The sequence below is a fragment of the Carettochelys insculpta genome, chromosome 21 (assembly GCF_033958435.1).
Source record: "Carettochelys insculpta isolate YL-2023 chromosome 21, ASM3395843v1, whole genome shotgun sequence".
Lineage (NCBI taxonomy): Eukaryota > Metazoa > Chordata > Testudines > Carettochelyidae > Carettochelys > Carettochelys insculpta.
In genome coordinates this window covers 25,825,684-25,840,471 of record NC_134157.1, presented here as the reverse complement: position 1 = coordinate 25,840,471, position 14,788 = coordinate 25,825,684, and positions in this window count along the sequence as shown.

Sequence of the window (14,788 nt, the reverse complement as noted above, 5' to 3'; positions counted from 1 at the left end):
ACCCAATAAAACAGAACAAAGGGGGCCCATACTTAGCCTTTCTCCCTCTCACCACGATGCTACACATAACAGCGCCACTCAGAAGACTAAAAATTCCAACAGAACAAACTGGTCCACCTTTCAAGAGCAATATTGAAAAATCATTGAATCCTAGAGCTGGAAGGGACCTTAGAATCATAGGGCTGGAAGAGACCTCAGGAGGTCATCTAGTCCAGCCCCCTACTTCAGGCAGGATCAACCCCCACTAAGTCATCCCAGCCAGGACCTTGTCAAGTTGGGACTTAAAAACCTTGAGGGATGGAGAATCCACCACCTTTCTAGGCAACATATTCCAGTGCTTCATCACCCTCCTGGTGAAGTAGTTTTTCCTAATATCTAACCTACACCTCTCCCTCTTCAACTTCAAACCATTACTCCTTGTTCTGCCATCTGACACCACTGAAAACAGTTTCTCACCCTCCTCTTTAGAGCTCCCCTTCAGGAAGTTGAAGGCTGCTATTAAATCACCCATAAGTCTTCTCTTCTGTAAAGTAAACAAGCCCAAATCCCTCAGCCTATCCTCTTCGGTCTTGTGCTCCAGCCCTTTAATCATTTTTGTTGCCCTCTGCTGAACCTTCTCCAGCACATCCATATCCTTTTTATACTGGGTGGCCCAAAACTGGACACAATATTCCAGATGTGTCCTCACCAGTGCCGAATAGAGGGGAACAACTACTTCTCTAGATCTGCTCGAAATACTCCTCCTAATACACCCTAGTATGCCATTAGCCTTCTTGGCTGCAAGGGCGTACTGTTTACTCATATCCAGCTTTTCATCCACCATAACCCGTAGGTCCCTTTCCGTCGTACTGCTGCTGAGCCAGTCAGTCCCCAGCTTGTAACTATGCTTGGGATTCTTCTGCCCCAGGTGCAGGACTCTACACTTCTCCTTATTGAGCCACATCAGATTTCTTTTGGCCCAGTCCTCCAATTTATCCAGGTCACTCCGGATTCTCTCGCTACCCTCCAACATATCTACCTCTCCCACAGTTTTGTGTCATCCTCAGACTTGTTGAGGGTGCAATCCAGTCCCTTATCCAGGTCATTAATGAAGATGTTGAACAACACTGGCCCCAGAACTGAGGCTTGTGGCATTCCACTTGAAACCGACCGCCATCCAAATATTGAGCCTTTGACCACTACCCATTGGGCCCAATCATCAAGCCAGCTTTCTATCCATCTTATAGTCCAAGGATCCAATCCATATTCCTTAACGTATGGGCAAGAATGTTGTGGAAGTACAAGGCTAGGAGCTGGGGAGAGCTGGCTGGTGTCTTTGTGTGTTTCATGAATGGCTCTGGGAGCATTCATGCAATCTAGCTGGCTGTGGGAAACAATAACACCTGGAAGGATTTATTGCTTGTCACTGAGAGGCAGCCCAGGCTGAAGAGTTAAGGGTACATCTTGTCCACGTATTTATTCTGGGGATACCATCACTGGACCTAACCATATTAGTTACAAGATCAAAGGCACATTCTCGTGCACTTCCAGCAACATTATACTGTATATGCCATTGTGTGCCAACAATGCCCTCTGCCACTATGTACATTGGACAGACTGGGCAAAACCTTCCCCAAGGAATAAATGGACACAGAGCTGACATCAAGAAACTCAATATACATAAACGAGTCAGTGAATACTTCAGTGGAGTGGGCCATTCTGTTAAAGACCTGAGAATTTGTGTCCTAGAGCACAGAGAAAACAGATTACAGCGAGAAATTTGTGAATTAGAATTCATATTCAAATTTGACACATTAACATTTGGTATGAAGAGAGACATCAGTTACCTCACCCATTACAAGGACTGCTCCCCTTCTTTTGTTGCTCGTAATTATCTCCGGCAGGACATTTAACATCCCCCCCCACAACCTCCCCTCATTGCCTTCTTTCAGCCCTATTTGATTTGTCAGTTTTTATTGCAAATTGTTTTGGTCCTCTGTACTTATGTCAGTCTGTGTTGGAAATGAGATTGATCTGATGAAGTGGGTCTGTCCCATGAAAGCTCATCAGTGAATAAATCATTTTATTAGTCTTTAAAGTGCTACATTTCTGCTGTTTTGTTTTGTTGGAGTACAGACTAACACAGCTACCTCTCTATTACTAGTTAAGGGTACACACACACAGCCCTAGGCTGCGTCCCTGCTACATTTGGATCCCATCACAAATGTTTTACGGATTTTCGGATACGATGTAAAATTGAGATATTGACCATCTCTTGTAATTAAAGATCTGATAATGTCTTTTGCTAGTGCAGGGGATTTTGCTTTGTTAAAATTATAATTTGTGTAATTACGTACAGCCTACTTAAGATTGATCTTTAGTTTAAATTGCTTATGGATTTTACGTCTTTTAGTATTGTTGTGTAAAGTTAAATATCTGCAGCTTTCTACACAAGCAATGTTTGAATTTCAGCAGCAGATGACAGGAACTCTGGGTGTATTCTTATGCTGTTTGGAATAATTAGGGTGCAACAGTGTTCCCTGTAAGCTGAATGGTTGGGCAGCTGCCGTGGAGAGATTCAGGTGTTGCTCAGAAAATTTGCAAAGCACTCAGAGCCAAACCAAATTTATTCCACCCATGGATGGAAAAATTAGAAGGAGCACTGTGCACACATTGTACTATTTCCAATATAATTTCTGGCATATAGTATTCAATTTTCTGATATATTTGACTATCTAGGGCTAATAGAGGTAGCTTAGTCTCCAGGGCCTTTATAATTCTTGGTCTCTCTGACAAGCCAGCCAGTTTGCACATACCATGATGGCAAGATTGTGATCAAACTTATATGGTAATTCTTGCTGATCCGGGCTAGTAACATTGCTTACATTCTAGTGTAAAGCTCTCGAGCACAGTGGTTCCCAACCTTTTTACTAGTAGAGACTCCCAGTCATCCTCCCCAACTGGTCATGGACTCTCAATTACCACCCAAAGCATTCATGAACCCCCATCAAAGACAATTCTAGCCACTGTGTGTAAGTCATTAAATTAAAAAGGAAGCCACAACTTAGATTTTCAAACAGCAATTAACAACATTCTTGGAAGATATTTAATTTAAAAAATTATTGTAACTTTGCAATTTATTTAAAATTTTCTATGATCATCTTTATTTATCTTTTTTCACAGACCCCCTGAAATACCCTCATGGATCTTCAGGGCTCCACTGACCCAAGGTTGGGAACCACTGCTCTAGCACATTAGCAATATCTTGAAGTACAATAGAGATAATGGATTTCAGGAAGGGAGATTTTGGTAAACTCAGACAGCTGGTAGGTAAGGTCCCATGGGAAGCTAAACTGAGGGGAAAAACGGCTGAGGAGAGTTGGCAGTTTTTCAAAGGGACATTATTAAGGGCCCAAAAGCAAGCTATCCTGCTGCGTAGGAAAGATAGAAAACATGGCAAAAGACTGCCTTGGCTTAACCAGGAGATCTTGCATGATCTCAAAATCAAAAAGGAATCGTATAAGAAATGGAAACTAGGACAAATTACAAAAGACGAATACAGGCAAACAACACGAGCATGCAGGAGCAAGATTAGAAAGGCTAAGGCACAAAATGAGCTCAAATTAGCTACAAGCATAAAGGGAAACAAGAAGGCTTTTTACAAATACATTGGTAACAAGAGGAAGACCAAGGAGAGGGTAGGGCCATTGGTCAGTGAGGAGGGAGAAACAGTAACAGGGAATTTGGAAATGGCAGAGATGTTTAACGATTTCTTTGTTTCAGTCTTCACTGAGAAATCTGAAGGAATGCCTGACATAGAGAATGCTAGTGAAAAAGGAGTAGGTTTAGAAGTTGAAATAAGAAAAGAACAAATTAAAATTTACTTAGAAAAATTAGATGTCTGCAAATCACCAGGGCCTGATGAAATGCATTCTAGAATCCTCAAGGCGCTGATAGAAGAGGTATCTGAGCCTTTAGCAATCATTTTTGGAAAATCGTGGGAGACGGGAGAGATTCCATAAGACTGGAAAAAGGCAAATATAGTACCCATTCATAAAAAGCGGAACAAGAATAACCTGGGAAACTACAGGCCAGTCAGCTTAACTTCTGTGCCAGGAAAGATAATGGAGCAGGTCATTAAAGAAATCATCTGCAAGCATTTGGAAGGTGGTAAGGTGATAGGGAACAGCCAGCATGGTTTTGTTAAAAACAGATCATGTCAAACCAATTTAATAGCTTTCTTTGATAGAATAAAGAGCCTTGTGGATAAGGGACAAGCGGTGGATGTGGTATACCTAGACTTCAGTAAAGCATTTGACACGGTCTCACGTAATATACTTATCAATAAACTACGCAAATACAACTTAGATGGGGCTACTATAAGGTGGATGAACAACTGGCTGGATAACCGTACCCAGAGTAGTTATTAATGGTTGTCAATCCTGCTGGAAAAGTATAACTAGTGGGGTTCCGCAGGGGTCTGTTTTAGGACCGGTTCTGTTCAATATCTTCATTAACGATTTAGATATTGACCTAGAAAGTACACTTATTAAGTTTGCAGATGATACCAAGCTGGGAGGGGTTGCAACTTCTTTGGAGGATAGGGTCATAACTCAAAAGGATCTAGATAAACTGGAGAGATGGGCTGAGGTAAACAGGATGAAGTTTAATAAGGACAAATGCAAAGTGCTCCACTTAGGAAGGAACAATCAGTGTCACACATACAGAATGGGAAAGGACTGCCTAGGAATGAGTACAGCAGAAAGGGATCTAGGGGTTATAGCGGACCACAAGCTAAATATGAGTCAACAGTGTGATGCTGTTGCCAAAAAAGCAAACATGATTCTAGGATGCATTAACAGGTTTATTAGATCATGTTCTGACTTTGTGGATTTTACATAGGCAGAATCTGCCATTCTTCCTGGCTTCGGAGGCCTCCACCCAGGAGGCAGTGGAGAGGTGCTTGGAGGTAGGGGGCATGCACGTGCCCCTGGAGCCACTGGAAGACCTGGGCGTGTGGGTGGTGTTCTCCTCCGTCCCGCCTTTCCTCCCCAACTCCGCCCTTCTGCCTTTCCTTGCCCCCCTGGGCCAGCCTCTGTCAGTCCTAAGCCCCATCCACGTAAGGAACAGAACAAGTACGGATAGCTCAATAACTAACAAATAAGGAAATATCTTAAATCATGTTGTTACATCTGGTTGCACTAGATCGCAATGGCTGTGTCTACACAGAGCTTTCAAAAGTAGCAAGCTCCCACATGCCATGACCTCTACCACACATAGGTGGTAAATACAGGACACTGGCCTCCAGGGATGGGGATGGGGCTGCTGTTCCATGTCAGGGCTCCTTGGTGATGGGAGCTGCTAATGTAAAACGTGTGTAACAGTCCTCTTTCCAGGATACTGGCTTGATGGCTACTGGTAGTTGGTTTACCATCAGTCAGTCCTACCTAGGACTCATCTCCATCATGAGTTCAGAGGATCAGAGGCCTCCATGACAGCAGTACAGGTGGTAAGATTCTGTCTACCAGCCAATGTGCATTCAGATACTGACTGGGATTGGGTCATCCACGTAAGGGTAGAACAGTGAGTGGAAAGTTGCGTCATTCTGAAGTCAGGCGTAGGTGGCTGGGAAGATCCAAATAACTGCATCCATGTTGGGCAAAAGTCAACATGGTTTCTGGAAAGGGAAGTCATGTCTTACTAATCTATTAGAATTCTTTGAAGGGGTTACCAAACATGCAGACAAGGGGGATCCAATAGATATAGTATCCTTAAATTTCCAGAAGGCTTTTGACAAAGTCCCTCACCAAAGGTTCTTCTGTAAATTAGGTTGTCACGGGATAAAAGGGAAGACCCTTTCATGGATTGAGAACTGGTTAAAAATCTTAAATCATGGCTTCCCGAACTGGGGTGGGTGTGAAGAAATTCCAGGGCAGGGCAGCCCCCCCCACATCATTCCCCTCACCTGAAGAAAGATCCAGCCTTCGCTTCTGGCTCTCAGCCCCTGCCGTTTTACATGGGTGACCCGGTGCAGCCGCTATAAAAAGCAGGCAGCCAGCAAAGACCCATGTGGAGCTAGCTGCCTTCTGCAAATGAGAGTGAGTGTGGGTTTGTGGGCGGGGAGGAGGATGGGGCTAGATGTTGGGGACTGGGGGTGCCTGGCTTTGTAGAAGGGCAGGGGAGGGGCTCGTGTGGGTGGCTCACAGGGCTTGCAGGGCTTGGGCTGCTGACCCCAGCAGAACAGGGCTTGGGCAGCTAGCCCCAGCAGCATAGGGCTTGGGTGGTTCGGGCTGGTGCGTGGGTGGCTGGCCGGCCCTGGTAGCATCGGGCCTGGGCAGGCGGCTTGGGCAGCTGGCCTGCAGCTGGGGTAGGTGGCTGGTGGGCGGGTGGCTGGTCCCAGAAGCATGGGTCTCAAGCGGCCGGTAGGCAGCTGGATGGCAGGTGAGCAGGTGGCATAGCGCCCGGGCGGGCAAGTCTGGCAGTGCAGGTCTCAGGTGGGCAGGTGGCTGGTGCAGACAGCTCTGAAGGCTGGCATAAGGGGCCAAGAAAAATTATTTGTGCTTCTTTTTAATTTTAAATAACAGTTTTATATCAAGCTTTTGTGTTTATTTTAAATTACAAATTGATTTTTTTGTTAAAGCTGGGTTGGATGATGGTAAAGAAGAGGTGGGGGGGGCTTGAGGGTTTCTCAAAAATCAAAAGGGGGTGCATGATGCCAAAAAGTTTGGGAACCACTGCCTTAAATGGTAATGACTGACCTAATAGAACTGCATAGCAAAGCAGGAAAAAAAACATATATAAGGCATCACAGAAAGTATGGCAAGTTGGACTTTACCGATGGGCCATGGCGCCAGTGCCTCAGAAGACTAGAGCACTCCCACTCATCCACTGCTGACTGGGGTACCCAGCTGCTGAAGGGATGTAAGAGACACATTTCTGGCATGCTTTTTAGTTAAGGGTTTTTGTTAAAACTTGTCTGTCAAACCAAGCAGTTTGTTCCCTGACATTTGTACAGTATGTTTTGTACTCAGGGAGCCCAGTGTCAAACCTAAATTACTCTTGCCTGCAATAGCTGTATATTATAACAGGTTTCTATCTAGAGCTTTCGTCCAGCCCAATTTCTGTTTGCAAACGGAACTGCAACAGAGCCTCTAGTGTTAAACATTTTCATTAAAAATGTATAGTGTTAATTATGGTCAGTGAGTTCTTGGAATCATGTTTGTAAGCTTCCATCAACCAATCAATGCCAACATTGAGCAATAGTGACAGGACTCAATATTGTCAAACTCTTGTAAAAATAGGAAACCATGCCATGTATCTACTATTAACTCACATGTAAATTTCTGTTCTGTTATAGACCTCTTCTATCAAGAACGTTGTCATCCAAGGAATGCTGTCACCTCATCAGAACCTACAATATGCTGGAAGTATTGAATCAAACGCTTGCTGGAAGATTACAAAACTGCTATGCACAGCTAATTAAGTTTAGGCATCTAGTAAAAAAAAAAAAGGCCATCTGGAGGTAAAGGTCTAGTTGATAGTGGAGTAAGCAGGTCTAAAGCTGCACTAAGTATCCCAGCCTTTGCTACAAAGAACACAAGGTTTGAGACATGAACATGGAAGGAAAGACAGTGTCTAATAACCACTCCTCTAATTCTTTATTTAATTTTAAAGCATGCCATTCAATTGGTTTTCCAAAATACACTTTACTTTTAATTTAACCATGGCCAAATAAATTATATAATAATTTATGGCTTCTGATAAATTAACCTTATTTCTACTCTAACTGAATCAGCACTACTTCATTGTTTTGTCTACCCAACTAATTATCAACAGGATATGTTATTAGTTTTTTTGTGGCAATAGACATTTCTTTCCAAATAGTTTGGTGGACTCTTAAATCCATTCATTGTTTGGAAAAGTTTAGCATTCAAATATTATTTGGATCAAAGTGGAATAACACATTTTAAAAATATAAAGCACGCTTTTAATTTAAAAATTTGGAAAGCAAATCTAGTACTAGAGGAAGGTGCATGCTGACTAGACTGAAGGTTGTGGTGCTCCAGAGCAAGAATCAGTAGAATGGACAAACAGCCGCAGATAAAGGCAACATCAGAGTCAAGCAATAGTGAATCTGGCCCTAGCAAGCCCCTTTGCTTCAGGCATACTTATTTTCAGAAACTCGGAAGGATTAAGTATGTAGGCACAGAGAGGGAGCCTCTGCATAGAAATGTAAATTGCTACTCAAGATCCAAAAGAGCATACAGTCACAAAGTTCTTGGCATCACACCAGTTTCTAAACAGGAGTCATTTGGTGGTCAGAAAGTAGCACTCTCAGGAGGTCAACCTGTATGTGACCTTCTGCCCACTATTCTGTTCATCTGTTTTCACTTCATATTTATAGGTATGATGTTTGTTTGATAAGGTACTTGTACTGTGTAGGGTCAAAGTCTCAAAAAATAGAATGGTAATAATTGGGGGAGCACTCTCCGTTTGTCCTATAATCTGCCAGTACCACACAAGTGTAGAATATTTTGATAGCAGCGTTATCAGTGAAATACCTCACAATTCAGTTATAATGCAGTTCCCCACCACCTATTCCTTGATTTAAAAAAAAAAATGACATTTTTTAAATAAGCAGGTACTGTGCTAATGGGCAAAATGAAGTCCAAAGAACTATTCTTACCCTCAGTATATTAATATTTTTAAATTGTTGTTGAAATTCCTTGACTTATGAATGCACAGACCTAACATAAAAGTTACTTTTAGAAGTCAACCTTATTAAATTTTTGCAAAGTAATAAAATTATAGCAAATCTGTAACGAGTAACATCTGTACAAAGCTCACAATACTGACAACTGAGGCAGTGGTGGGCAACCATTCAGGGTTCTGTGTGTGGCTCACAAGAGACCTGATGCTTGGGAGCGGGGCCTGGAGCCCTTTAAATCACTGCTGGCATGCTACATGGAATGCTCTAGGCAGCTGTTAGGACGGCTAGGGAAGTGGGAGTGCCAAGTGGCACATTCCAGGCAGTACTGAGGGCTGGGGGCAGGGAGGGGTCAAGCCACACTCCAGGCAGCACTCAGGGCTAGCTGCCCCAGCCCCACTCATTCTGCCCAAGGGTCCACCCTTTTGTGGCACAGAACACATACCCCCACCCCACCTTTCCCAGAGTCCTGGAGAGGCTGCCAGCCCCACTGCCCACAAGACATTTTGTTTACTATTGCTCATGTTCAGGGTTGTCAGATTCTTATTGTTTCCCTCTGTATCATATTTTCCTACCAGCATTACTAAAGTGACATGCATGTAAAGCAAGGAAATCTGGAGGGACATCCATGCTTACTGCACACAACATTGACTGTAAAAATCATCTGCATCCAATAAAAGCACTGCAACGGTTCAATTGGCACACCCTGCAAATTTTTAGCACGCAAGCCCAGTTAGCAAAACTATCCTATCTCAAGAAACCCTCTGGATTCGAACAGTCTTGTGAGCCACCCATTAAGATGAAGGAGGGCCACTCGTGGCCCATTCACTAACCTAGGCTGGCCATTGGTGCTCTAAAGTTAGAACTAAAAGCCAAGTATTTATTGAAAATCTAGTTGAAATTAGTTCTCTGATGAGAGACTGCATTTTCTATAACTAATATTCTAGGATGAGTTCAAGGATGCTGACTGCACATGCATTCAGAAATACACAAATTATACACACACACACACACACACACACACACACACACACACAAAACTAGAGAGGTTGGACTGTATACACCACAGAATCCAACATCATGGTTAAAATAAACATCGTAAATGTGGGCAAGGTGGGTGAAGTAACATCTTTTAGTGGACCAGCTTCTGTTGGTAAGAGAAACAAGCTTTTGAACTTACTAAAAATTATTTTTCAGGGATCAGGTGAGAGCTTCCTATAATTTCCAATAATAAACATTGATCCAATCAAAGATATTACTTCACCCACTTTAGCTCTCTCTCATATTCAGGCACCTACAAGTCTATAACAACACGCATACAACATTGTTATCAGTTAACCTAGTGAACTTTCCATACTAATGAATAACTTTTCTCATCTTCAAATATCTTGGTTGCACTGAAAGCCCAGCTACTACCGCTTAAAAAAATCAATTTTTTTCTTACTTCTTTCATAGAAATTATAAAACTTATGAGAGAACTGCCTTCCATTGCTGAAATATTTATTTGCAACTCATGTAATTAGTGGTTATAATTTTCTCTATTCTGTATTAGGAATAACTAAGAGTCAATAAGTGTATTTCATTGGCTCAAGCTGGAATAAATACTCTGTGGTACCCTCTTGTGAGTCTGCAGTTGGAATTTCAGTTATTCTATCACATCACATTTAGATAGCAAAGAAATCCACCCTGCTAATGCTTGCATGTGAGGAACTGCAATATCGCTGAAGGCTTTCATAAAAGACAGTTACCTGTTCTGTAACTGGTGTTCTTTGAGATTTGTTGCTCATGTCCACTCCAACTTGGGTGTGTGTGAGTGCACTCCCAGTTGCCGGAAGCTTTTTGCCCTAGCCAGTAGCCATTGGGTCAGTGCAGTGCCCCCTGGAGTGGCACCGGTGTGGCGACCAATATATGCACTGCCTGACACCGTCCCCCCCCACGCTCAGTTCCTTCTTGCCAGCTACTCCAACAGTAGGGAGTGGGGGGAGGGTTTTGGAATGGACATGAGCAACACATCTCTAAAAACACCGGTTACGGAAAAGGTAACTGTCTTTTCTTCTTCGAGTGATTGCTCATGTGCATTCCAAGTTGGGTGAATGCAAGCCAATGCCTAGGAGGGGGTCAGAGCCTTGAATGGCCTGCAGGACAGCCCTGTCCACCGCAGCGTCTTCCTGTGCATGCTGAGTCAAAGCTTAATGTGCTGTAAACATATGAATTGAGGACCGGGTGGCTGCCCTCCAGATGTCCTGGATAGGCACCTGTGCCAAATATGCCACAGACAACACCTGCGCTCTCATGGAGTGTGCCCTAATGCGAGTAGGAGGAGCCCCCGCGAGCTTGTAACACCACTTGATGCACGTCACTATCTAGAGGGAAATCCACTGAGAGGCGACCAGAAGGTCCTCCATCCTATCAGCTACTGCCACAAACAGTTGCTGCGGTCTTCTAAGGGGCCTAGTCCTAGCCATATAGAAAGCCAGCACCCTTCCAACATCCAAGGTTTGTGAACATTGCTCCCTCGGGGAGGCAGGGGGCTTTGGGTAAAGTACCAGTAGGGAAATGTCTTGGTTAACATGAAACTCAGAGACCAACTTAGGCAAAAAAGCAGGGTGACGTCTCAGCCTAACCTTATCCTTGTGAAACAGTGTGTACAAGGTGTCCACTGAAAGCGCCCTCAACTCTGACACCCTCCTGGCTGAGAAGATTGCCACTGAAAATGCTGTTCTGTATCTCAGAAACAGCAGGAAAAGGTGGCCAGAGTTTCAAAGGGGCCCCCATAATTTTGGCTAACACCAACTTGAGACCCCACAGGGGCAGTGGTGCCAAACCTGGGGCTTGATTCTAAACCTTTCAGAAACCTTTTGACTAAAGGGTCTGAACACAGCAGACATTCCATGACCTGGCTGAAAGGCTGAGACAGCAGCTAAGTACACCCTAACCGACGAGACAGAGAAGCCCTCCTGTACCAGACCCCATAGGTAATCTAAAATCAATGGGATGGGGGCTTTCCAGGGAGATAGCCCTCTGTGAGACACCCACACCAAAAAAACTTTTTCCACTTAGCCAAATAAGTCACCCTCATGGAGGGTTTTCTACTATTTAACAATACTTCCTTTATGGGATCCGAACAAGCCAGCTTTCACTCCCTCAGCCGTGGAGCATCCACGCTGTGAGGTGCAGCAGCTGGAGATTGGGCTGTTGCAGTCTCCTTTCTTACTGTTAGCAGATCTGGCCATATCGGCAACGTCATCGGCTTGTGGATCGACAGGTGCAGGAGGGCCGAGTACCAGTGCCGATGGGCCCATGCTGGTGCCACCAAGATGATCAATGCCCCTTCTGAGTGAACCTTGTAGAGGACCCTGTGCCCTAGCAGAATCAAAGGGAATATATACATCAGCCTGCCCAACCAGGGGACACTGAAGGCGTCTGCCCAGGACCCCAGGCTCTGATTGTGGTAGGATCAAAACGTCTCGCACTTCACATTGAGGTAGGAAGAGAACAGGTCCACCTGGGGATACCCCCCACTTCTGGAAAATAGAATGAATGACCTCTGGGTCGGGAGACCACTTGTGATCCATAAAGGACCTGCTGAGTTGGTCTGCCAGTGAACTGTGCACACCTGGCAGGTAAAGGGCCTGCAGCTTGCTGTCTGCAGAAGTCCCAGAGCATCAGGGTCTCGTGGCACAGCAGAGAGGAGTGTGCACTCCCATGTGTTGATATAATACATTGCTGTCATGTTGTCTGTACTGACTGACATGTAATGTCCCGTCAGATTGGCCTTGAAAGTCACACATGCCAGTCTGAGGGCCCTGAGCTCCCTCACATTTATGTGAAACTGAAGGTCCGACACACTCCAAAGAGCCTGTGTTTGTAGCTGACCCAGGTGCACTCCCCACCCCCCTGGTCCAAAGCGTCCATTACTAGGGAAATTAAGGGCTGCTGAGGGGCAAGACTCCTATGAGGACAAGCCCCTTGTCCAGCCACCATTGCAGGCTCGACAAAGCCCGTGTAAGCACCGTACCCACCAAGTCTAAACTGTCTTTTAGGCCATGTCTACATATCAGCTGAAGGGAATAAAGGGATTTCAAAATGTGCAGGTTCATTTCGAAAAGGACCCCTGTGTAGCCACGCCATGCCACAGGCGTTCAAAAGAGGCGCTTTTGAAGTGCTGCAGCCGCAAGTGTCCTAATACTAATGAGGCGCTGAATAGTCAATTCAGCACCTCACTAGTAATCTTCGAAATGGCCATTAGCGTGGCTAGGTCAAAAATTTGGGCCAATGTAGACACAACCTTACAGGGTGATACACCGATGACAGCCATAGTTAGAGAGGATGCATCCTTAACCTGGTGTGTTGTACCACAAAGGTGCACACTGCCATGTAACCCAGCAAATGCAGGCAGCACCTGGTCGTTGTGGTGGGAACTGCCAGAATGTCTCAGATGATGGCCTCCAGGGACCTGAACCTGTTGTCTGACAGGAATGCCGTTGCACACCTGGCATTTACTTGTACCCCTACTAACTTTAGTGACTGAGATGGGACGAACACCAAACTTTGCGTCATTGATCAAAAGACCGAGGCTTACAAAGGTTTGATGGATCAGTTGTACATGCTGCATCACCTGCTCCCTGGAATGACCCTTGACTAGCCAGTCGTCCTTGTATGGGAATAGCTGCACCCCTTGCCTGCATAGGTGCACTGCTATTTCCAGCATGCATTTGGTTAAGACCCCCGGGGCTGCAGACAGACTGAAAGGCAGGACTGTGAATTGATAATGATTCCCATCTGCCATGAACCTGGAGAAACCTCCTGTAAGGAGAGTAAATTGAAACAAGGCAATATGCATCCTGTAAGTCAAGAGCCACGAACCAATCCCACCCCCCACTCCAACATCAGGAGTATGAGACCCAGGGATAGCATACAAAATTTTACTTTTTTTCCCACGAACTTCTTGAGCCCTCTTAGGTCCAGGATGGGCTTCAAGCCTGCTTTGGTTTTGGAATTAGGAAATACTGGGAATAAAACCCTTGTCCCCTGTACCTGGGAGAAAATTCTTCTATGGCCCCAGAACGGATTGCAATTCCTCCTGTAACAGGATCTCGTGAGAAAAGTCCCTGAAAAGAGACAGGGAAGGTAGTTGGGAATGGGGATACGAAGAGAACTCAATAGCATAGCCCCCCCCTACTGTATGCCAGACCTACCAGTCTGTGGTGATGCTGCACCACATATGCTAAAAGGGGGAAAGGCAAAAATGAAAAAAGTGGGGCTGCTGGAGTGGGTGAGATCAACTCAACACTCCCAACTGTGCCTTCAAAACTGAGGCTTGGGGCCCTGTGGGCCCTTTTGGTGGCCTTGAGGTTGTTGGCCTGAACAGCTCCTGCCCGCCCTGTTCTGCCTTCTATTGCTGTCCCTTTATGGCTGCAGAAACTGTCTTTGCTGAGGATGGGGTTTAAAATGCCTGCACTGGTTGGCAGGTATGTGCAAAGCCCCAGGCACGGAGGGTGGCCCAAGTGTCTTTCAGACTATGCAGTCTTTTATCTGTCTTATCTGAAAATAGGGTAGGACCATCAAAGCGGAAGTCCTGGACCAGCAGCTGGACCTCATGAGGCAGGCTGGAAACCTGCAACGAAGACCCCCTGCACATTGCCACTCCAGAGGCCATAACCCTTGTGGCAGCATCCAGTGCTGCCTGCAGGGTCACCGCTGAAATCAGTTTGTTCTCCTCCACCATGGCTGTGAAGTCCTGCTTGGCTTCAGGCAGCACCATCTCAGGCAGCCTAGACCAGAGCCTGCTGGTTAGCAATTCTTAATTGTAACCCTCCTGTTGAATAGACCTTCCTCCCATAGGAGGTCCAAGCATTTAGCTTCTCTATTTTTCAGGGAGGGACCCTGGAATCCTTGGTGCTCAATGTCCACTACCAGCGAGTCAGGTTGGGGTGTGGGGCAGGGGGTGCGTAAACAAATGTTCATTGCCCTGGGATGGGACAAAGTACCATCTCTCTTTCCTATGGGCCATAGGAAGGCAGAAGCAGGGGTCTGCCAAACTGTTTTAGACATAGTGGCAATTGTTTGGATTATGGGCAGAGCCACCCTGGTGGGGCCTGC